This window comes from Protopterus annectens, chromosome 1.part0 (genome assembly GCF_019279795.1).
Source record: "Protopterus annectens isolate FY-2018-M chromosome 1.part0, PAN1.0, whole genome shotgun sequence".
NCBI lineage: Eukaryota > Metazoa > Chordata > Ceratodontiformes > Protopteridae > Protopterus > Protopterus annectens.
Window position 1 is genome coordinate 1,076,788,654 of NC_056725.1, and position 25,000 is coordinate 1,076,813,653.

A 25,000-nucleotide genomic window follows, 5' to 3' on the forward strand; every position below is an offset into this window, starting at 1 on the left:
ATGATGTCTGTCAGTAACTGATGGTGTACATGTCAGTTTCAGAAGAGCCTTCCTTCAGAACATATATGTTGACACAAACCCTGTTACTGTAGCAACATTCTACATTTTTAACTGCAATGCTTACGTTACGTTCCCTTGCACTAAGAGATTGAGAGTTATGGTGGTGAGGTATGACTCCACTACATGTTATGGGCAGAATTTATATATATATATATATATATATATATATATATATATATATATATATATATATATATATAATGTGTATGTATATACCTGTATATGTATTTATATATATATATATATATATATATATATATATATATATATATATATATTTATACATATCTTTTTTATGTATAAACATGAGTGTTGCATGTTCCTTCTCAGATGTATCTCACCATATTTATCTGATATGTGTATATTTGGATATAGAAACATGACAGATTCCACAATGTTTTCACTAACAAGTAGTAAACAATTGTAGCACTCAAATCAGTTGTTCACTACTATTCAGTACATGTACTGAATGATATATTTGAAAAGGCAAAAGGCATTCTTACAGCTTAGTGGTTAAGTGCTGTAACTATAATGCACAGGGTCCTGGGTTCAAGACCTACATGAGCTTATTTTTTCGTTGCTGGGCAGAGCAAGGGCTGATGGAGACAGGGTGCTTAAACCACTTTAAAGTGACTTTACGTGGGTTTGCATGGGTTTGCGCAATGGTAAGTGCTTCTAACGTATGGTTAAATGAATATGTGCTTACTCTGTGTAGGCTTCGCTTACCAGTGTGCACATCTGCTTATCATTTACATTTAAGCAATGTTTAAACCTGCTAAGCATAGCCCTGGTAACCAGGGATCACATTCCAGTATGATCAAATAGCAGGGTAATGATATATTTAATAAGTGTATTTAATTCCATGTACATAACATGCTTCTATGTGCTGTCATTATAGTAGCAAGGGGTCTGAGTATACTGTATGCGACACCTGAGTATATATGGGTAGTATCACAATCTTTTCTCTTTGCATGTGTTTCATACTAGGGTAGTATCCCAGGTTATATGCAGTCACACTTGCATGTATTGTATCATTACGTTACTACTTTTAACAGTGCTTTTCCAAGTAAGAGTAAATTGGAAATTGTAGTACTGGAACCATACACCCCTGCATGCAAAGCTGGACTCTGAGTACTGACCATCATGTTCTTGGTGTTTCAGCTGTATATTTTTATGTATCTCATATTGGATATTGATCTGATATGTTGATATTATCTGTAGACTACTATGTTTTTAGGACATGTCATTGAGGACTGCTGTCATGTAGTAATGGTATACCTATCACTTTCAGATGTCTATGTTTCAAAAACATTCATTCTAATGCATGACCTGTTGGCTATCTACTTTCTGTATGTCCTCTGTACAGATGTTCAAATGTCAGGTATTCATCTTGGTTGCTTACAGGCAATCTCTAATTGATTGACACTGACATGTCTGCCCAGCTGTGTTATGAATGCCACAGCTAGGAAGCCCCACTCTGTATGCACCACATGCCATGGATACCTCAACCAGACTACAACTGTGAACAGAACATGTTTGTGTAAAAGTCCCTAACCCAGACAGTGGCCATGTTATGTATTATATGTTGCATACATGACAATTGTAGCACATCACTGGCCCTCTGCAAGAGAAAATCAGATGAGTGGATGTTGAATTTAACTGTCACCCTGGGAATAACTCAAGTGGCAGTACTTGATAGATAGCCTGCTGACAAATGACAGGTGGCATGATACCAGTGTACTCACATGCCCTACTTTTCTCATCTATCCATGGACATTAGCCTGGTGCACACCTAGGAACACCTGCACCTATGTACTGACCCAGTACTGACAAATGTGTCTGTGTGCATTACTGAGTATAACAGTGTTTGTGTGTTTGGAAACTTGTATTTGAAAATACTCTGAGTACCATTTCACCCACTACTCCCCCATTGCTATACTTAGAAAGGGTTGCTGCTGTAATTCACATTAAATTTACCTTGTGACACTCTTCACCCTATGGGCTATCTGGAGCTTGCAGTACCAGCATAACACTATTCTGCAAATGGGTATATATGTGTGGGTTACCCTCTGAGTCCTGGCAAATGTGAATGTGTGTGTGTGTGTGTGTGTGTGTGTGTGTGTGTGTGTGTGTGTGTGTGTGTGTGTGTGTGTGTGTGCAAGTGTGTGTGAGTGCCAATATTTGTAGAAGACAGCACTGTGAGGCCTAATTCTCCATATACACTAAACCTTAGCAGACATTATAAGGGATGGTGATGCTGCTGACATTAGAGAGCCATGACAAAACCCTCACCCTACTATCCCTGTGAAATGTGCAATAAGTGCATATCACTGTAGTAGCAATAATTAGATAGACAAGGGTTTGTAATGTATTCCTGGTAAATGTGTGATTGTGGGTATATCAGAGCATAATCATGGGTTTCAGTGAGTACAATATCCAATGTGGGGTGGGGGTGCTGGGTATACTGTCTTTACATCTTGGTACCCCCAGTACATGTCCCAAGGTCCACTGTATGAGGACCACTGTCACCATCAACCATACAGGTAACCGATGACACTCTTCAGCCCAATAATGCATGTGCTGTGTGCAAAAACTCTGTAACAGTATGGACTCACTGACAAGGTAGCCAGCACTGCAAAACCCAGGTCTGTCAAATGTGTCTTTGACTGTATGTGTTTGTCAATGTATATATTTCATTATATTATACTATGTATTGTCCATTAACACTCAGTACAGCTCCCATTACCATACTGTACAAGACCTGGTGATGTTCACTTTACAGGAAGATCAGGACACACCTCACCCTACAAGCTCTGTGGTGTGTGCAATTAAGGCCAAACACATTAGTAGCAATAAGTACCTAGGTAGGGGTTCTAATCTCAGTGTTGCCAAGTAAGTGTGTGTGTATGTGAAGGGATCTACTTCAGTTTGTAGAAAATATATTTCCCAGGAGATCATTTGTCTGAAAACTAAGTGGCAAAAGGTAACACTGCAAAGCAATCAACTTGTGGAAATTCATTCCATCAAAACTAGTAGTGAATGTGTAAATGCCCTTTTCCCCACTGTATAGCTGCACAACAATACTGGAGTTGGTATAGATAGTTGGGCGTGGATGTTGTGGGCACAGGCACCCCACATTGGGGGTATTGTTGTACGTATCCCCCAGCTTAGAGTGCTGTTATACTGTCCAGTTTATGTTAAGAGGTTAAGTAGTTGTTAATCACACTATGTGTGGTTCTATGCTACCCCAAACACTCCAAAGTGGGGGGCTGTGCCCCCCACAACAGCACACCTATGTACACCAACTCCAGGATTGCACTACATTGGGAAAAAGGACATATACCCTGCCAGTACTATTTTCAAAGAAATTAAATTTGGCGGACTGATTATTTACTGATGTGATGTTTTGGCAATTTGGTTTAGGTGGAATTACATAGGCCAAAATGAGTTCTCTGCAAAATGAAGTGCGTCCATGTGAACAGTATTCTCTGTATACTGCATCAACATAAAAGCCACTGTGTGTGTGTTATTCATGGACATTTGATGTGTGCACCCAGTACACTTCCTGTTGTCCACTGTAGAAGAGCTGCTTACATCAGTCACCGTGCACTCATCTGTATACACCCCTCAGACCTATCAGTCATGTGGCAAATGCAGTAACTGTTATACAGACCTGATACTTGTGTTCAGCTGTACCCGGGATATGACACAGTCAATGTGTTACCAAAGTGCCACACCTCTTGTAGGAAAGGACAGGATGCCAACATCCTCCTGAAACACAGACACCCAGAACACAAACAGAATACATTATGGAGACCACATACAGTCAGTGTTAATAACAGCAATAATGCATCATGGCTGGACAACTACACACCCTGTCATGTAAGCAATAAACATTTCAGCTGACAACACTTTAAACAGCATTACATTGTTAAACTTTAATACATTCACCCTGTGCATCAAAACCATATTAGCATGTCCCTGCATCGATGGTATGGATGACAGGGATGTGGCACAGGTATCATCTTATGCATAGGGTGTGATGTGGGCTTGCCAGAGGCCTAGGCTGAGCTGTTTGGTTGACATCATGTCTGTGGGTTAGGAGGTTGTTTATTAAATGGCTTGTGCAGATGTGGTGTGTATAGGTATGGAGGTGCACTAGCTGTGTTGGTGATGTGAGTGTGTATGTATGCACACAGTTATGCCATGTGGCTGCCCTCCACAGGGGTATGTTGGACAGCTGTGGACCATACATGGGAGAGTGTACAGTTCACTGTGTCTGGCCATGGACATGGGAACTGCACCTGCCAGGGGTTGCAAGGGGCACCATCAGGCAGAAGCCAAGATACGGTACACTCTCCTGATGATGATAATTGTCCACTGGATCCAGTGACGGCTATTCCACCAATGATGGCAAGATAGGTGGTTCAGCTATGCGGGATAACAGTGACGGCTATTCCACACATGCAGTGGCTACACAGCAGGAAGGAGTATCTGCTACAAGCCAGGAGAGTATGCCTAGAATGAGTGATCTTCAAACGGGGGCTCGCCCCAAGGTCAAGACAGGCCAACAACATTTTTTGGGACTATTACCTGCCAATGTGAAGAAGAAGGGCTCTTGGAAGAGGTCGTTGAGCGATGACAGGGACTTAACCAAGAAAAGGAGAATGTTGGACTGACTCCTTTTTTGGACAATGGTATTGTTTGTAATCTATCAAAGTATGTTTTAAGTAATGAACAATTGGCGGTTTTGAATAAGGGGTTAACATTTGTGCCAAGTAGAGCATGTGTATATAGTGATGTTGTGATGGACCTTATGTTTTTTTGTCGAAATGTTATGCTGCGAAAGTTTTTTGGTGATGCTGGTTCTATGGATATGAATCCACATAAACCGAGCTGCTTTGTTCCACCCTTATTACCAGCACTTAGCCTGTTTATCAGTAAATGTGAAAGCAATCTTATGGCCTACTTTCAGAGAGGAGGCTATGAAAGATATTACAATCTAACTGTAGAACAGAGACAGGCTTTGGAGGACCTAAGTAATAATTCTGATTTAACCATAAAAATGGCTGATAAGGGTGGGGCGGTCGTAGTGGTAGACACTAACTGGTATAATGTGAAGATGAAAGAGATGCTATCTGAGGGTGATGTATACATACAATTGAATCCAGTTGAGGTTAAATGTGTGATTGATAGGGTGCATAGCCGACTACATTGGTTGCACATACATCTATTTATAATGCAGGAACTCTTAGATTTCCTTATGATTGATAAGCCTGTCATACCTGTGTTCAAAGCCCTACCCAAGATACATAAGTCACAAGTAGACCCACCCCTTAGGCCCATAGTGTCAGGCAGAGGGTGGGTCACTGAGAACATTTCGATTTGGTTGGAATTCACTCTAAGGCCGTTTGTAGAAAAAATAGAGAACATATTGAAGGACACAGGTCATTTTCTCACAGCTTTGGGTGAATTGAACAGAGAAGAACCTTTAGGTGGATCAATGATGGTCACACTTGATGTCCACAGCCTATTCACTGTTATAGGGAATAATTATGGCATTCAAGCAGTTGTGGAACTTTTACGGACCATGGGGGTCATAGAATCTAAATTGGATCTTATAAAAGAACTATTGACATTGGTACTGGAGAATAATGTCTTTATAGGCATTGATTCCACGTATAGACAGGCACAGGGGGTAGCCATGGGTACCCCCTGTGCCAATACTTACGCGAATCTTGTCCTTTCATATTGGGAGAAACAACATGTTTTGGGGAATAATGAATGGAAACAATATATAGGTACATATTTGCGTTTTGTGGACGATATTTTTATTTTATGGAAGGGTGATAGTCCGCAGTTAGCACGTTTCGTGGAATACCTCCATTCCACAACCTCTTTTTTGAGGTTTAGTGTCAAAAGTTCAAATGAATCCTTAGATTTTTTGGATGTAAGGGTCAAATTTACAGAAAATGGTTTCAGTTCACAACTATTTAGGAAGGAGTGCTGGAAAAATATGTTGCTATCGTTTGATAGCATGCACCCCTGATTTACTTTCCCTAATATAGTGCAAGGGCAGGTGAGCAGGACATCAAGGATAAGCATGGTTGATGACCAGTTTGATGAGGAAATAATTAAGTTGAGAAAATGTTTTCAGGAGAGGGGCTATAGAGAGGGCCTGATAGAGGGAGCAGTAAACAAAGGTAGGGCATGTAGGCAGAATAAGTACAGACCCTGGATCAATATGACAAGGGTCAAGGAGGGGAATGACATTGTTGCTAAAAGCACACAAACAAGACAAAAAGTTATGTTGACATATGGGAGCAATATAAAGGGGGTTTGTGATATCATAAATAAGAACTGGAATATCATTACCAGTGATGTTCACTTAAGGGACATAGTAGGTAATAATCCACAGTTTGGTTATAGAAGAAATAGGAACCTTAAGGACATGCTTTGTAAAGAAAAGATGGCCAATAACACCAAAGGTTTGCCCAAAATGAAGGGCACTGTCCCATGTGGCCACTGTAAGGCATGTGGCCACATTAACAGGGATGTGGTCTTTGTACATCCGGTTAATGGAAGGAGGACACTTCTGAAAGGGAGAGCAACATGTAGGACAACGGATGTAGTGTACTTGGCTGATTGCATGTCCTGTTCGAGCTATTATGTAGGGAAGACCAACAATATGCTCAAGGTTAGGATACTACAGCATATGTCATCAATTAGAAACTGTGATGAACACAATGCCCTATATAGGCATATAAAAAACAATCCTACACATCAGTTTAGCTTTAGGGTTATTTTAAATGTTGTTTTGAATAGAAGAGGTGGGGATATAAAGCAGACAACTGAATTAATGGAATCTAAATGGATCCTTGAATTAACAGCACACAGAGCTCCAGGCCTGAATGATGGCGTGCCCCTTAAGCCAGCCCTTAAGAATAGGTGGGCTTTTTACTAACATCCCATTGGTAGATTTGTATTTTAAATATGTTTGTTTGTGGATGTTGTTTTGTCTGATGAAGGGTTTTGGCCCGAAAGCGCTAACTACGTATTGGTTCTGTGTTACAAATAAATTTTATCTTGGTTTCAACATCAGCAGTTTCCAGCAACGTTTTTTCTTTTTGGACATTTCGCTATGTTATACTATGTATTGTCCATTAACACTCAGTACAGCTCCCATTACCATACTGTACAAGACCTGGTGATGTTCACTTTACAAGAAGATCAGGACACACCTCACCCTACAAGCTCTGTGGTGTGTGCAATTAAGGCCAAACACATTAGTAGCAATAAGTACCTAGGTAGGGGTTCTAATCTCAGTGTTGCCAAGTAAGTGTGTGTGTATGTGAAGGGATCTACTTCAGTTTGCAGAAAATATATTTCCCAGGAGATCATTTGTCTGAAAACTATGTGGCAAAAGGTAACACTGCAAAGCAATCAACTTGTGGAAATTCATTCCATCAAAACTAGTAGTGAATATGTAAATGCCCTTTTCCCCACAGTATAGCTGCACAACAATACTGGAGTTGGTAAAGATAGTTGGGCGTGGATGTTGTGGGCACAGGCACCCCACATTGGGGGTATTGTTGCACGTGATCCCGCTTAGAGTGCTGTTATACTGTCCAGTTTATGTTAAGAGGTTAAGTAGTTGTTAATCACACTATGTGTGGTTCTGTGCTACCCCAAACACTCCAAAGTGGGGGGCTGTGTCCCCCACACCAGCACACCTATGTACACCAACTCCAGGATTGCACTACATTGGGAAAAAGGACATATACCCTGCCAGTACTATTTTCAAAGAAATTAAATTTGGCGGACTGATTATTTACTGATGTGATGTTTTGGCAATTTGGTTTAGGTGGAATTACATAGGCCAAAATGAGTTCTCTGCAAAATGAAGTGTGTCCATGTGAACAGTATTCTTTGTATACTGCATCAACATAAAAGCCTCTGTGTGTGTGTTATTCATGGACATTTGGTGTGTGCACCCAGTACACTTCCTGTTGTCCACTGTAGAAGAGCTGCTTACATCAGTCACCATGCACTCATCTGTATACACCCCTCAGACCTATCAGTCATGTGGCAAATGCAGTAACTGTTATACAGACCTGATACTTGTGTTCAGCTGTACCCGGGATATGACACAGTCAATGTGTTACCATAGTGCCACAACTCTTGTAGGAAAGGACAGCATGCCAACATCCTCCTGACACACAGACACCCAGAACACAAACAGAATACATTATGGAGACCACATACAGTCAGTGTTAATAACAGCAATAATGCATCATGGCTGGACAACTACACACCCTGACATGTAAGCAATAAACATTTCAGCTGACAACACTTTAAACAGCATTACATTGTTAAACTTTAATACATTCACCCTGTGCATCAAAACCATATTAGCATGTCCCTGCATTGATGGTATGGATGACAGGGATGTGGCACAGGTATCATCTTATGCATAGGGTGTGATGTGGGCTTGCCAGAGGCCTAGGCTGAGCTGTTTGGTTGACATCATGTCTGTGGGTTAGGAGGTTGTTTATTAAATGGCTTGTGCAGATGTGGTGTGTATAGGTATGGAGGTGCCCTAGCTGTGTTGGTGATGTGAGTGTGTATGTATGCACACAGTTATGCCATGTGGCTGCCCTATACAGGGGTATATTGGACAGCTGTGGACCATACATGGGAGAGTGTACAGTTCACTGTGTCTGGCCATGGACATGGGAACTGCACCTGCCAGGGGTTGCAAGGGGCACCATCAGGCAGAAGCCAAGATACGGTACTCTCTCCTGATGATGATAATTGTCCGCTGGATCCATGTCCCTGTTGGGACTGGCCAGGACCACATGCACATGGCTTACTGCATGCAGTGTGGACCTCATCCCCCTACAGTGCTGCTGCTGGTACTCCCACTACGGGAGCAGGAGTGAGATGTTGTATGTCTATGTAGACCTCCACCTGATGGTGTTGCTGATGTATGTCCATGTGGCGGATGCCCTACTCCCACCACATGTTTTACCACAGACACCACACAGTCGAGGATTCCAACCATCTCACCCAACCATCTATCCATGACCTCTGCAAAATAACGTCGGGAATCCGCTTGATCACGGATGTAGTCACGTACAGCAGGAAGAGTAGCCCTCTGGAGCCTCAGACTTCCTCTGGTGTAACATTCCATATGTGCCTCTGCCTCCATGATGCCCCAAAACATGCATCTGGTGACACCTGCTGTGGCACTTCTACCAGAGGCATGATGGCCAGCAGCCCTCCTTTGAGCACCCCTGTCCATTTGCCTGTGTGGGACCTCACCAGTCATCTGGCTATGGCTACTGTGTACAGACATACTTGCCATAGTCACCACACTTTCCTGTCCTAAGCCACCACCAACCAACTGTCCCTCATCTCTGGCCACTGGTGATGGGGTATGTGTGGGGATTGTGACTGTGTGCAGGGATGGGGTGGATAAAAGTGGGATGCCAACCAATGGCACAGATTGAGCCCCTAACCACCCTGCCTGTGCCGCACTATGCCTATCATTATTGTAAGACTATGTATGGACACTACCATCAGTTTGCCTGCAGGAGGGACCTTGACTCACCTCACCACCTGTGAGGGGTAGACAAGAAATTTAAATTGAAACCTGTACATTATGATTTATTTCTACACACACACACACACACACACACACACACACACACACACACACACACACACACACACACACACACACACACACACACACACACACACACACACACTTACAGGTGAGGTGGCACAAAGATATTACACAGACTTCTCATTACCCAACAGTTGACATGTGTGACATATGGCACTCAACAGCATGCACTGCAGCCATTTGTAAACCTTGTTAGCAACATTATACATCACTGTGATGCATGAGTTGCGTTAGTAGATGATGCCCCTTCCACTGGAACACACTGCACACTTGTACACATTATTGCTGTGCATCTGTACAGCACACTGGCATGTACTGTGCACCGTAACTCACAAGTGTGCAGACCATTGCTAAATATGTATATGTGTGACAGTTATGTTTGCTCTGTTGCTCACAGCCCCTATGTGTTTGTCTGACACATAACTGGGATGATATGAGGACTGATGTCAGTAATTAATGCCTGCCCTTTATTTGCAGATCTCATCAGCAGCAGTGCAAGTATATGCAATAAAAGCCAGTTACATCACAAACCTTCAAAGCTTAATGTGGATATGAGGAGAGTGCACACCCCTGTTGACATGCCAGCCTCTTCTATGATATGCAAGTTGGTCACAATACTGCATTTGATAACATTGGACACACCTGATATGTGACATATGGCCTGTGCAATCCAATACAGTATCAAGCAAATGTTTTAGAAGTGGAGATGCTGAATGAGATGCATGCAAGGTTCCATAAGTGTGCACACCCTTAACACAATGGTTTGTTGAAGCACGTTAAGTGAATTACAGCAGTCTTTATTTCTGGAAGGGGTATGCTAGCATGGCCCATCTTTACTTGCCATTATTTGGTCAGTCTGTCCTACAAAGGTCCCCCAACTCTGCCAGATTGCAAGGTCAGCTCATTTGCACAGCCCTTGGAGGTCACACAGTGGCTTCACTATTGCTGTAGAGTCTGGGTTATGTCTGGCACAATTCATAACCTTGAATGTATTGGCTTGGATGTGTTCTTCAGTTAACTGTTGTGTTTAAAGCTGACAGCCCTCCTCATCCTCAGCCTTATTGGAGATGCCTGACAACTATGGGCCACACATGAGCATTATTTTGCAGTGTTGCAAATTCTACCCCACCGTGTCTACTGGCCTATTTCCAGCTAATTAACAGCAACCCTAAAGGTGTACAATGGCACCAGCAAGCTAAAAGTTGGGGATGGTGGCCCTGAGGTGGAGTGAGGTGTTGCTTGTGCACCTCATGTATCTTTATGAATACTACCTGTAGGTCTGAGCCTTGGTCTCATGACACCATTACATATTGCAACACATGCCTTTGGGAGACTTGATGTTATGCTTATGTTACCTGTACAGAGCCCTGGATGATGTTTCCTGTGGGACAAATCTTCCGTCTGATTACCCTAGCCCATAGGCAACACTTATGCAGAATCCAGGTGATTGCCGACACAGGTACTGCACAGGCAGTACTTGCTAAACATTCCTGCAACTCTCTCAGTGTTGCTGCATGTCTCTAGGCAACCTCCATGACCAGTTTGCAACATGTTTGTCATCTGTTTTGGATGGACATCTGTTTATTTTCTACATCACTGTTGTCCCATATTTAATACACCTCTAGATGACTGTCACCACTGTTTGCCATGGTATATCCAATGGTGAGGTAAGACTACTTTTCCCACGCCTTACTGCTACATTTTGGATATGGGATCCATTTCATGGTTTGCATGATGTGTGCAAGCCATGGCTGCCTCTGTTGCAGGTGATTGGGCAAATGTCATGGACATACTTCTTGGATAGCAGACCATTACTTGGTGTGACATTGAGGCCCTGTACTTGATGGCAGGTGTGTACTCAAGAAGAGTGAATGCTGTCAGTACATCACAAGCTGCCTCCACAATATGTTATTTGGAGTGTGTGCACACATATGCTGCCAGCATTTTGTTAGGTTTATATACCCCATATTTGTTGTCCTAATGTAGGACTCCATATTACACATTCATTGCTCATGTTAGGATTACTTTACAGGTTGTAAAAGGTGTGGAATGTGTTATTGTGGTCTGCTGTTGTATATATCAGGAACGGTTGCAATTTTAATAGTGGTGTATACATTGTTGCATCCATTGTATAAGGGTAATGTTTCATACGTTTCCCTACTCTAGGCCATTTGTCCCACCATTTTGTTTATCTCTGTCCACACATCTTGTACTGACAGGTTGTAATGTATTCTGCAGGAATCTTACATACCCTTCAGATATGCCACTATGGTGACCACTGTGATGCAGTGCAGTTAACACCAACAAAAATGAACATGTGCAGCTTGCATTATCGGTAGGTGTGTTAAATGTATGCATGGCAAATAGCATGGCCTTAACATGGCCGGTGTATTGGCAAACCTGAACAAAACAACTCCATACTCACCAGCTACAGGCTGCTGTCCCGGTTGTATACCAGAGGGACCTAAATAGTTGTGTGAGAGAAGTAATGTCAGTAGTCACATCTGTTGCACTGGTACAGGGTGGAAGCAGCATTTCAGCACATCAACAGTACAAACCCCAGTACTAAGGATTATGCACATCTGTGCATTACTACACTCCAGCAACAGACTATCCTATCTGACATGTTTATGTAGATACTTTACAGAAAAAATGGATAAGCAACCGTGTTCTAGTAATGTGCACTGGGGCCTTACCTGCACACTCCTCATCCATTGTGTGGGAGGCACCCACCTCCACAATGCTCTCTTCAGCTTGATGGCTTGTCCTGTGGGCAGGTAGCCCAAGGTTGGTGAGCAACTCCTTAGCATGTGTCAGTGGGGTCTGGATTGCTTGACCCCCACCTGTGGCTAGCCCGTCCATCTAAATGGCAGCAGCATGCTGATGGGCATGGCGGATGAGCTCAGTGCAATGATGCCACACCTGGTCATAATTTCAGCTGTGCAGGCCGACATCATTTACCCTGTGAATGAGCTTGTTCCACAGGGTGGTCCTTTCCTGCAGATCCTGGGCTCTGCAGCTGAATAATATGTTGTAATACTGTATGACATATTGTATGATGGTGTCATTCTCTATGTTGGTGAATGCTGGCAGCCGTGGACTTTGCATATTACATGGAAGACATAAACAGGAAAAAAGGTCACAGGACCTCATACGGTTGTCCACTTGCACATCAACAGTGGATATTACTTGCAAATAATCTAGACTATACCATAACACTGTAAGCTATCATGGCTTTGGCATCTTGCATTACACTACTGGCCCTGACCTGTCTAGTTCCCTCAATATTGGACACTTAATTGCATAATCCTCTATTCTCCATTCATTTCTATGTAGAGGGATGACAGTGGCCATCTTCCATGTGGATGGTGTGTGAATGGTGGCAAGTCTGTGTTTGACTGTAGTGTGAGATGGAGCTGTGTGCACATGTCTGATTTCATGTAGGAGGCAGACTGTGATGTTCTCATGCCCCATGGAGACTTGCTATTATTGCCATAAGTAGGCATTATGTACATGCTCACCATTGATGAGGGCAGGAGTGTGGTTGATGTGCATATCCCCTGTACAAATGTTGTGGACAGGGTGGCACTGTTCCCACTTAACCTGTCTGATGCAGGTTGCTTGTATCTATGGCATGTGTGTATGAGTTGTGCTTTACCCTCAGTACAGGTTGAATTGTGTTACTGCCTCTGAGACTGACTTCATATGTGGAGACATTGTTGCAATTTGCCTTGGTGGTGTGGATATGTCTGATGTATGGTCATAGTCAGCCTTACAGGAAGTCTCCTGTGAACCTACATGCTTGCTCAGATAGAGGTGGACTTGCTTCTAAGTTGTGGTCTGCACTTATGTGTCCCTGTACAGCCACTGTAGCAGTCTATTATGTGCTTTGTGCATTGCTGCTGTCCACCAAGGGGGATTACTCTATCGTTGGTGGAGGCTGGTTGTACAGGTCAGGTACTGCTGACTCCATATAGCTACAGTGGATATAAAGTGTACACACCCCTCTTGCAATGCCTGGTAGTTGTGCAATTGAAACATGACCCCACAAAAGCTCATTTCAACACAATCCCCCTTGTAATGTGACCTATAGTCTGCTCAATTCAATTGAAAACAACAATCTGTTCTGTGAAACCATATGGGAAATAATACTCACTACAGTAAGCCAGTTGAATGTGTGTGCGCACCCTTAAAATGATATGTTGTGTAAACACCTGCTGAAATAATTACAGCATCCATTTGGTTTGGTTTGTACTCCAACATCATGACAGATCTTCACTTGTCAATGGTTGCTCACCTTCTTTGAAACAGCTTTATTCCTTTTTCAATAGAAATGTACAGGTTATGGGTCAGATTTGAGGTGAGAAACATTTTGAAATTATTTTCTTTGGTCTTATTGGCATACAACACACATACCTGGCATTCCAACTGGGGTGTGTGCACTTTGCATATACAGTGTATATGGGTTTTGATATAACTGTTAGTGGTAGGCATTGACAGTGGGTCATAGCACAGTTGTACACTTCTCTGATTACTACCTGATAATCATGCCTACTGTAGTATCCATATCAGTGTCATGGCAATGCAATAATCAGTAGCTGTTGTATGTAGTGACACTGATATTACACATGTGTGCAACATGCACAACCTATTTAACAGACTGCTTGTAACCCATGTTATTACTTTTGTGCCTTTTAGCTGAACATACATATACATACACATGCTTAGGGGATACCTGTTATACATTTGTGTTCTATGTCAGCATGGCACACTGTATTTACAGTCTTGCAGCTCAATCATACTTCTCAACCTCTTATGCCAGGACTTCTGGACAATAGTCCACATCAATGGATGACAACAGGGAAATCAATATTGATAACATATTAATATAGCTGACATAACACAAGTATATGTATATGTGACTACAGATATGAGTCACAACTTTGACTATTCCCCATCAGAACACTGTACAGTTGAATGTTATTAATTCAATATATCACATGCAGTTTAACACACACATCTGCAACAGTACTTTACTGTGCACATGCCCTATATAGGTATCTTAGATTTACAATACAAACATGTATGATACTGATATTCACAGGTAATATATGGATATGGACAACATCCCATTATCTGGCCTAACAGTGGCACAGTCATGACTGTTTGACAGACACTCAAGTGGTTGCCATATGTGAGCTGACCTTTCCCAGGGTGAGTCAGGCTCCTCAGCTGTGACCCTACCTCTCCACCTCTTAGATCAACACATCTGGACAAAGCCTAAAATTAGGGGGGGTGGTAAATAGGGACAGATCTTAAATATGCCTTTTACAAACCTATGAAGTTTGTAGCATAATACATTTATCATTACCATGACTGTTCTGAAAGTGGTGGGGCCTGAAGCTCAAGTGTTTGTCATTACTTCATGACTTCCATCCCCATCTATTTGCCAGAATAATATAGATGTTAGGAGGACCAGACCAAACAATATAAAGGGTTAATCTTGATATTCTGTGAAGATCTGTACAGTTGACAGATATGTACCACAGCAGACAGAGCCAGATGCTATGTCCATAACAGTTGTTCAGCAGGACATCATTACATCAAGTTTTGTGTTGGCATATATAATTCTTTCAAAATCCTCTATCCCATTATTGCAGACCAAGTACTACATTCAATTACATTCTTACATGTTTCACATACCTGTTTTATTAGTATGCTCTCTTCTGTGTTCCAGTCTATGTCTTCTTGTTTTGTTCGTTTTTTTTTTGTATTATTTTTTCTCTCTCTCTCTATCTCTCTGTCGCTCTCTCTCTCCACTACAGGGATTGAGCTGGTTTGAATAGGTTGCAGCATGTCTTTTGTAGGTGATGCTCATGATCAGATGATGGCCTCTGCACCAATTGGCATTCCTCACTTGCTAATTACATGCAGACAGCTCTGTAGTTCTTCCAATAGCCAGTGTCATAGCAACCCAATACTATAAATGACTACATCATGGGGGTGTTGTCCCTTTACCTTGCCTGTATGGAAGACATCCTTCATGTGTGGAGGCAGCAGTGTTACAGACAGCAGGTAGGAATACCTCTTACAAAACTTGTGGGCACAGGCCAAATATAAGGTTCCAGACCTAGAGACAGAGTGTGAATATTGCTGTTATATGTTTTGAATACTGCTAGTTTTACCGGGTTTGTGTGTACATTGCTAGTTTTGCATGGAATGCATTTTTGTCTGCAGAGCTCTCAACTGTGGGGCTAGCCACATAATGGACAGAGGTTTGGCTGCTATGTTTTGTCTGTTCCCCAGACAGGTGTTGTCCTTGATGAATTAGTGGCATTCTCTCTGTTGATTGCTATCAGCACATGGCAACATCGGTTTCTGTTCCAGACGTCATATTCCTCAGAAAGGGTATGTTGTAACCAATCCTGTAACACCAGCAATTTTCAGTGTATAACATCAATATTTCAAATATGGCCCTGGGTTTTGGTCTCTGTCCTCCACTTATATACCAGGCTTTGTCCAGATGTCATGCAGTAAGAGGTTGATAGGCATAGTCTATCATTATTTAGTGCTGACATCCCTGCTATCATTCCAGTGATGTTGTGGACTCCCACACATGTTGAGGGGTAGGTTCCATATACATGAGGGCTAGAGCTAGACAAGATGTGTGATCCTGTACAGTCAAGAGGACAGTGTATAGAGAAAACTGTTATATGCCCTTATAAGACATTTTATGGGGAGGGGTATTAAATGTTTTTAACCTAGGCTGTGACAACATGTAAGGAATATCACTAATAAGAAACATAAAGGCATATGGCTGTACATTTTCATACGTTTCACCATGGGAAAAATGGTGGGCTAGAGCTTATTGTTTTGCACACAGTTCTGTTTGTCAGTGTGATAGTACAGTTTTAAGTGAAGCATTGTTATGTAAAGGATCCATTTACATTGTAGCAATTTATAATTTATACTTTTCCCCCTAGGGGGTTAACTACAGAGTGTAATTGGAGGCTGTTGAACTAAATCTGTAATTAAGTGTTGATTGATTATTGTCTTCAAGGCAAGTGTGATTTTTACTGTTGTACAACTTGAAGGCTTTGGCCAAGACAGCAGAGTATCTTACTTTTTTGTGGATTACTTTGGGTTACCACCTATCCCTCTTTACAAGGGCCAAACCCTCTTTGTGCATTTGTGTCCTGCTGATAAAAACTGACAAATGGCAAATGTTCTGAGATGGTAGGACTGAGAATGTAGCATATGTTTTCTTTAATAGTTGCATAAATCAGTTATTTTGTATTTCAAACACCTAAATGATATAAGAAATGGCATAAATAACTTAAATAGTACACAAATAAACATTTATATTTATGCAAAAAGTGTGGTGTTATGTCCTTTGCATTGAGTGTGGGTATATGTTTTAATGCAGTAATTCTTATTTCTACAAAAGAAACAGACTCTAGCCATTTGAAAAGGTAGCAACTGTAGGATTACTGGCTGTTTGATTTTTCTGTGCACTCTCTATATATACTCTCTTTATATATCTATATCTATTTAGAGGGACCGGATAGTCACAGGTGGGGGTCAAGCAATCCAGCCCCCACTGACACATGCTGTCATGCTGTGGTACCCAACCGCAGGACAAGCCATCAAGCTAAAGACAGCATTGTGGAGGTGGATGCCCCCACAAAATGGAAGAGGAGTGTGCAGATAAGGCCCCAGTGCACATTACTAGAACACGGTTGCTTATCCATTTTTATATGTAAAGTATCTAAATGCATATGTCAGATAAGATAGTCTGTTGCTGGAGTGTAGTAATGCACAGATGTGCATAATCCTTAGTATTGGGGTTTGTACTGTTGATGTGCTGAAATGCTGCTTCCACCCTGTACGAATGCAACAGATGTGGCTACTGACATTACTTCTGTCACACCACTATTTAGGTCCCTCTGGTATACAACTGGGACAGCAGCCTGTAGCTGGTGAGTATGGAGTTGTTTTGTTCAGGTTTGCAAATACACCGGCCATGTTAAGGCCATGCTATTTGCGATGCACACATTTAACACACCTAGCCATAATGCATGCTGTATATGTTAATTTTTGTTGGTGTTAACTGCACTGCATCGCAGTGGTAACCATGGTGGCATATCTGAAGGGTATGTAAGATTCCTGCATTATACATCACAACCTGTCAGTGCATGATGTGTGGACAGAGATAAACAAAATGTTGGGACAGATGGCCTGAGTAGGGACACGTATGAAACATTACCCTTATACAATGGATACAACAATGTATACACCACTATTACAATTGCAACTGTTCCTGATATATATACAACAGCAGACCATAATAACACATTCCACACCTTTTAAAACCTGTAAAGTTATCCTAACATGAGCAATGAATGTGCAATATGGAATCCTACATTAGGACAACAAATATGGGGTATATAAACCTTACAAAATGCCGGAAGCATATGTGTGCACACACTCCAAATATATTGTGGAGGCAGCTTGTGATGTACTGACAGCATTCACTCTTCTTCAGTACACACCTGCCATCAAGTACATGGCCTCAATGTCACACCAAGTAATGGTCTGCTATCCAAGAAGTATGTCCATGACATTTGCCCAATCACCTGCAACAGAGGCAGCCATAGCTTGCACACATCATACAAACCATGAAATGGATTCCATATCTGAAATGTAGCAGTTAGGAGTGGGAAAAGTAATCTTACCTCACCATCGGATATACCACGGCAAACAGTGGAGACAGTCATCTAGAGGTGTATTAAATATGGGACAACAGTGATGTAGAAAATAAACAGATGCCCATCCAAAACAGATGACAAAACATGTTGCAAACTGGTCATGGAGGCTGCCCAGAGACATGCAGCAACACTGAGAGAGTTGCAGGAATGTCTAGTAAGTACTGCCTCTGCAGTACCTGTGTTGGCAATCACCTGGATTCTGCATAAGTGTTGCCTATTGGTTAGGGTAATCAGATGGAAGATTTGTCCCACATGAAACATCATCCAGGGCTCTGTACAGGTAACATAAGCATAACATCAAGTCTCCCAAAGGCATGTGTTGCAATATGTAATGGTGTCATGAGACCAAGGCTCAAACCTACATGTAGTATTCATAAAGATACATGTGGTGCACAAGCAACACCTCACTCCACCTCAGGGCCACCATCCCCAACTTTTAGCTTGCTTGTGCCATTTTACCCCTTTAGGTTTGCTGTTAATTAGCTGGAACTAGGCCAGTAGACATGGTGGGTGGAATTTGCAACACTGTAAAATAACGCTCATGTGTGGCCCATAGTTATCAGGCATCTCCAATAAGGCTGAGGATGGGGAGGGTTGTCAGCTTTAAACACAACAGTGAACTGAAGCAAACATCCAAAGCAACACAGTCAAGGTTATGAATTGTACGAGACATAACCCAGACTCTACAGCAATAGTAAAGCCACTGTGTGACATCCAAGGGCTGTGTAACTGAGCTGACCTTGCAATCTGGCAGAGCTGGGGGACCTTTGTAGGATAGACAGACCAAATAATGGCAAGTAAAGATGGGTCATGCTAGTATACCCCTTCAAGAAATAGAGACTGCTATAGTTCACTTAACACGTGCTTCAACAAATCATTGTGTTAAGGGTGTGCACACTTATGCAACCTTTTATGCATCTCATTCAGCGTCTCCACATCTAAAACATTTGTTTGATACTGCATTGGATTGTACAGGCCATATGTCACATATCAGGTGTGTCCAGTGTTATCAAATGCAGTATTGTGGCCCCATTGCATATCATAGGAAAGGCTGGCATGTCAATAGGGGTATGTACACTCCTCATATCCACATTAAGCTTTGAAGGTTGGCAATGTAACTGGCTTTTATTGCATTAATTACTGACATCAGTCCTCATATCATCCCAGTTATGTGTCAGACAAACACATAGGGGCTGTGAGCAACAGAGCAAGCATAACTGCCACACATATGCACATTCTGCAATGGTATGTACACTTGTGAGTTATGGTGCACAGTACATGCCAGTGTGCTGTACAGATGCAAAGCAATAATGTGTACATAGGTGCAGTGTGTTACAGGGGAAGGGGCATCAACTACTAACACAACTCATGCATCACAGTGATGTATAATGTTGTTAACAAGGATTACGAATGGCTGCAGTGCATGCTGTTGAGTGCCATATGTCATGCACGTCAACTGTTGGGTAATGAGAGGTCTGTGTAATGTCTTTGTGCCACCTCACCTGTAAAAGTGTGTGTGTGTGTGTGTGTGTGTGTGTGTGTGTGTGTGTGTGTGTGTGTGTGTGTGTGTGTGTGTGTGTGTGTGTGTGTGTGTGTGTGCGTGTGTGTGTGTTGAAATAAATCATAATGTACAGGTCTTAATTTAAATTTCTTGTCTGCCCCTCACATGTGGTGAGGTGAGTCAGGGTCCCTCCTGCAGGCAAACTGATGGTAGTGTCCGTACAGACTCTGACAATGATGATAGGCATAGTGAGGCACAGGTAGGGTGGTCAGGGGCTGAATCTGTGCCATTGGGTGGCAACCCACTTTTATCCACCCCATCCCTGCACACAGTCACAATCCCCACACATACCCCATCACCAGTGGCCATAGATGAGGGACAGTTGGCAGGTCGTGGCATTGGACAGGAAACTGTGGTGACTATGGCAAGTATGTTTGTGCACAGTAGCCATAGCCAGATGAACGGCGAGATCCCACACAGGCAAATAGACAGGGGTGCTTGCAGGAGGGCTGCTGGTCATCATGCCCCTGGCAGAAGTGCCACAGCAGATGTCACCAGGCATGTGTTGGGCCATCATGGAGGCAGAGGCATGTATGGAATGTTACACCAGAGAAAGTCTGAGGCTCCAGAGGACCAGTCTTCCTGCTGTATGTGACTACATCCATGATCATGCGGATGCCCCCCATTATTTTGCAGAGGTCATGGATAGATGGTTGGGTGAGATGGTTAGAATCCTCGACTGTGTGGTGTCTGTGTTAAAACATGTGGTGGGAGTAGGGCATTCATCACATGGATGTAGGTCAGCAACACCAACAGGTGGAGGTCTACAAGGATATACAACATCTCACTCCTGCTCCCGTAGTGTCAGTACCAGCAGCAGCACTGTTGGGGTGTGCTGTCCACACTGCAACACAGCAAGCCATGTGCATGTGGTCCTGGCTGGTCCCAACAGGGACGCAGATCCAGCGGACAATTATCGTCAGGGGACAGTACCATATCTTGTCATCTGCCTGATGTTGCCCCATGCAACCTCTGTCAGGTGCAGTTCCGTGTCCATGGCCAGACACAGTGAACTGTACACCCTCCCATGTATGGTCCACAGCTGTCCAACATACCCCTGTATAGGGCAGCCACATAGCAGAACTGTGTGCATACATATACACACACACACATCACCAACACAGCTAGGGCACCACCATACCTACACACACCACGTCTGCACAAGCCATTTAATAAACAACCTCCTAACCCACACACATGATGTCAACCAAACAGCTCAGCCTAGGCTTCTGACAAGCCCACACCGCACCCTATACATAAGATGATACCTGTGTCACATCCCTGTCATCCATACCATTGATGCAGGGATATGCTAATAATGGTTTTGATGCACAGGGTGAATGTACTAATGTTTAGCAATGTAATGCTGTTTAATGGCACACGGCAACTGTGGTCCCACTCCACAAAGGCGGTGCTTCTACGGACCGTGGAAATTACCGCCCCATAAGCTTGACGAGCCTTGTCTGCAAATCTATGGAGAGGATCATAATGGAACTCATAAATAAAGACATTGGGGACCTGCAGACACTGGATCCTACCCAATTTGGCTTTGTCAAGGGCAGATCCTGCCTCTTGAATTTGGTCGCCTTTTTCGAAACAGTCACTAAGGCCATTGATGAGGGTAAGGCAGTTCACACAGCCTACCTTGACCTAGCAAAAGCGTTCAACACAATACCCCACTCGGGCATCATAGAAAAGCTCACCAGCTTAGATGTAAACCCATATGTCACAAGATGGGTTGCAAACTGGCTCAAGGACAGAACACACAGGGTTAGAGTTGCTGGTGCCATGTCAGACTCTAAGCTGGTCACAAGCGGTGTCCCACAGGGCTCAGTCCTGGGTCCCCTCTTGTTCGGCATTTATTTTTCTGAAGTGCAGGCAAACATAGGGGGATTGTGGCTGACAAAATTTGCAGATGACTGCAAACTGGGCACCATAATTGACACTCCATCAGACACAGACATCCTCCAGAGAGGTGGTCTAGAAATGGATAACTGGTGCCAGCGCCATGGCCTTAAGCTAAATGCCAAAAAATGTATAGTCATACCCTTTGGGAAAAACAAGGTAACCCCTAATTACCACATAGGTGGTAATCCATTAAACACGGAAGAAGTTATCAGGGACCTGGGGACCCAAGTTGACAGTAACCTCTCTTGACAGTCACATTGCCAAAGTGGTTAGGAAGGCCTTCTACATTGCCCACCTGATCATGAAGGGATTCACATCCAGATCAGGAGAGGTCATTGTACCCCTGTACTCTTCACTTATCAGACCAATGATAGAGTACAACGCCCCATTTGGAATGTACCTTACCCGACACCTGCAGCAGTTGGAAAGACCCCAAAAGTTCCTCACCAAAAGGATAAAGGGGCTCAAACATATGTCATACGATGCCCGACTGAAGAAACTCCAGCTCTATTCAGTCGCATACCGTCTGCTCAGAGGTGATCTGTGCCTGACATACAAGGCCATGTCCAACCCGGAATTAATGGACATGCTCCACCTCAAAAAATCCAAATCCACCAGAGCCACGAGAGCAAGAGACTTAAACCTCAACACGGATATAAATAGGACATGCTGGAGGGACAGATTCATCACCCAGAGACTCCCTACACTATGGAACAGAATCCCAGTCCATGTGAGGCAGAGCCCCTCACTGACTCTGTTCAAGAGAAATCTTGACGAGTGGATGAGAGATCGTCGGTTTACCCCGAGAATCATCTCTGTGTCACTGCTGGACAGAGGCACAGCAAACTAATGGGTATAGTATTCTCATCCTAAGGGGTGGTAAAGCCACACACACTCTGGCTAGGCTTATAAATGCCCTAGGGCAGATAGCCTAGTATGAACCTATGAATCTATGAACCTATAAAGTGTTGTCAGCTGAAATGTTTATTGTTACATGTCAGGATGTGTAGTTGTCCAGCCATGATGCATTATTGCTGTTATTAACACTGACTGTATGTGGTCTCCATAATGTACTCTGTTTGTGTTCTAGGTGTCTGTGTGTCAGGAGGATGTTGGCATGCTGTCCTTTCCTACAAAGAATGAGGGGGTGGCACTGTGGTAACACATTGACTGTGTCATATCCCGGGTACAGCTGAACACAAGTATCAGGTCTGTATAACAGTCACTGCATGTGCCACATGGCTGATAGGTCTGAGGGGTGCATATAGATGAGAGCATGATTATTTTGTTTTGGGGAAGAACAAGGGCTGTAAGATATATATACGCACATATATGTCTATACATACACACCCTATGCATAAGATGATACCTGTGTCACATCTCTGTTATCCATACCATTGATGCAGGGACATGCTAATATGGTTTTGATGCACAGGGTGAATGTACTAAAGTTTAGCAATGTAATGCTGTTTAAAGTGTTGTTAGCTGAAATGTTTACTGCTTACATCTCCCATCCAATTGTCAAGGTTCCTTTTGAAGAGGACCAACAAGGCACTCTGTTTGACATGTATGAGCAGTCTATTCCAGAGTCAGGGGAGTCTCTGGGTCAGGTACCTATCCCTCCAGCATGTTTTGTTTATTGTGATGACAAGGTTTAGATCCCTGGAGTATGTGGCTCTGAGGGATTGGGATTTCTTTAAGTATAGCATGTCCAGCAGCTCTGGGTTTGACATGGCCTTGTATGTTAAGCAGAGATCACCTCTGAGTAGACGATATGTGACTGAGTATAGCTGGAGTGTTTTTTAGACGGTCAGCATAGGGCATCTGCTTTAGGACTGTGATTCATTTACTGAGGTATTTCTGTGGCGTTTCTAGTTGTTGCAGATGTCTTGAGAGGTACATACCAAATGGGACATTGTATTCTATAATGGGTCTAATGAGGGATGAGTACAGTGGGACAATGACCTCCTTTTTTCTGGATAAAAAGCCCTTAGTGATGAGGTGTGCCACATAGAAGGATTTCCTGACTGTTTTGGAGATGTGGTTATCAAAGGTGAGACCACTGTCCACCTGTGTCCCTAAGTCTCTTATCACACTTTTAGTGTTTAGTGTACTGCAACCTATGAGGTCATTCACGGGTATGTGTTTTTTCCCAAAGGGGATAACTATACATTTCCTGGCATTGAGCTTGAGCCCTTGGCTCTGGCACCAAGTACATGTTTCTGTAAAGCCCTTATGTAGAATATCCATGCCATTTGGGGATTCAATAATGGCTCCCAGTTTGCAGTCATCTGTGAACTTTGTTAGCCAGAGTCCCTTAGTGTTGGCCTGTACTTCAGAGAAGTAGATGCCAAACGAGAGCAGTCCCAGGACTGAACCCTGAGGTACCCCACTTGTCACTTGTCTGGAGCTGGATTTGGAGTTGGCTGCTATTACAGTGTGGGTTCTGTCAGTAAGCCAGTTGGCAACCCATCGAGTGATGTAGGGATTAATGCCCAGCTTAGTAAGTTTATTTATGATTCCAGAGTGGGGGGATGGTGTCGAACACCTTGCGAGATCCAGATAGGATGTGTGGACTGTCTTACCCTTGTCCACAGCTCTGGAGACTGATTCGAAGAAGTCAATCAGGTTCGGGAGACAAGATCAGCTCTTCACAAACCCAAACTGGGTTATAGTTATATAGGTTCATAGGTGTGTACTAGGCTAATGGAGAATGGTATCAAAGACCTTGGCCAGATCAAGGCAGGCTGTATGAACCACCTTGCCTTCATGCACAGCTCTGGTGACTGATGCAAAGAAGTCGACTAAGTTGAGCAGGCATGATCTACCATTCACAAAACCAAACCGTCTAGGATCCAGAGTTTGGAGATTCCATATATCCTTGTTTATTAGGTCCATGATGATGCATTCCAGAGCTTTGCATATCAGATTCATCAGGCTAATGGGGAGACAATTCCCAGGGTCTGTAGTCGCTCCTTCTTTGTGGAGAGAGATGACTGTAGTAGTACACCA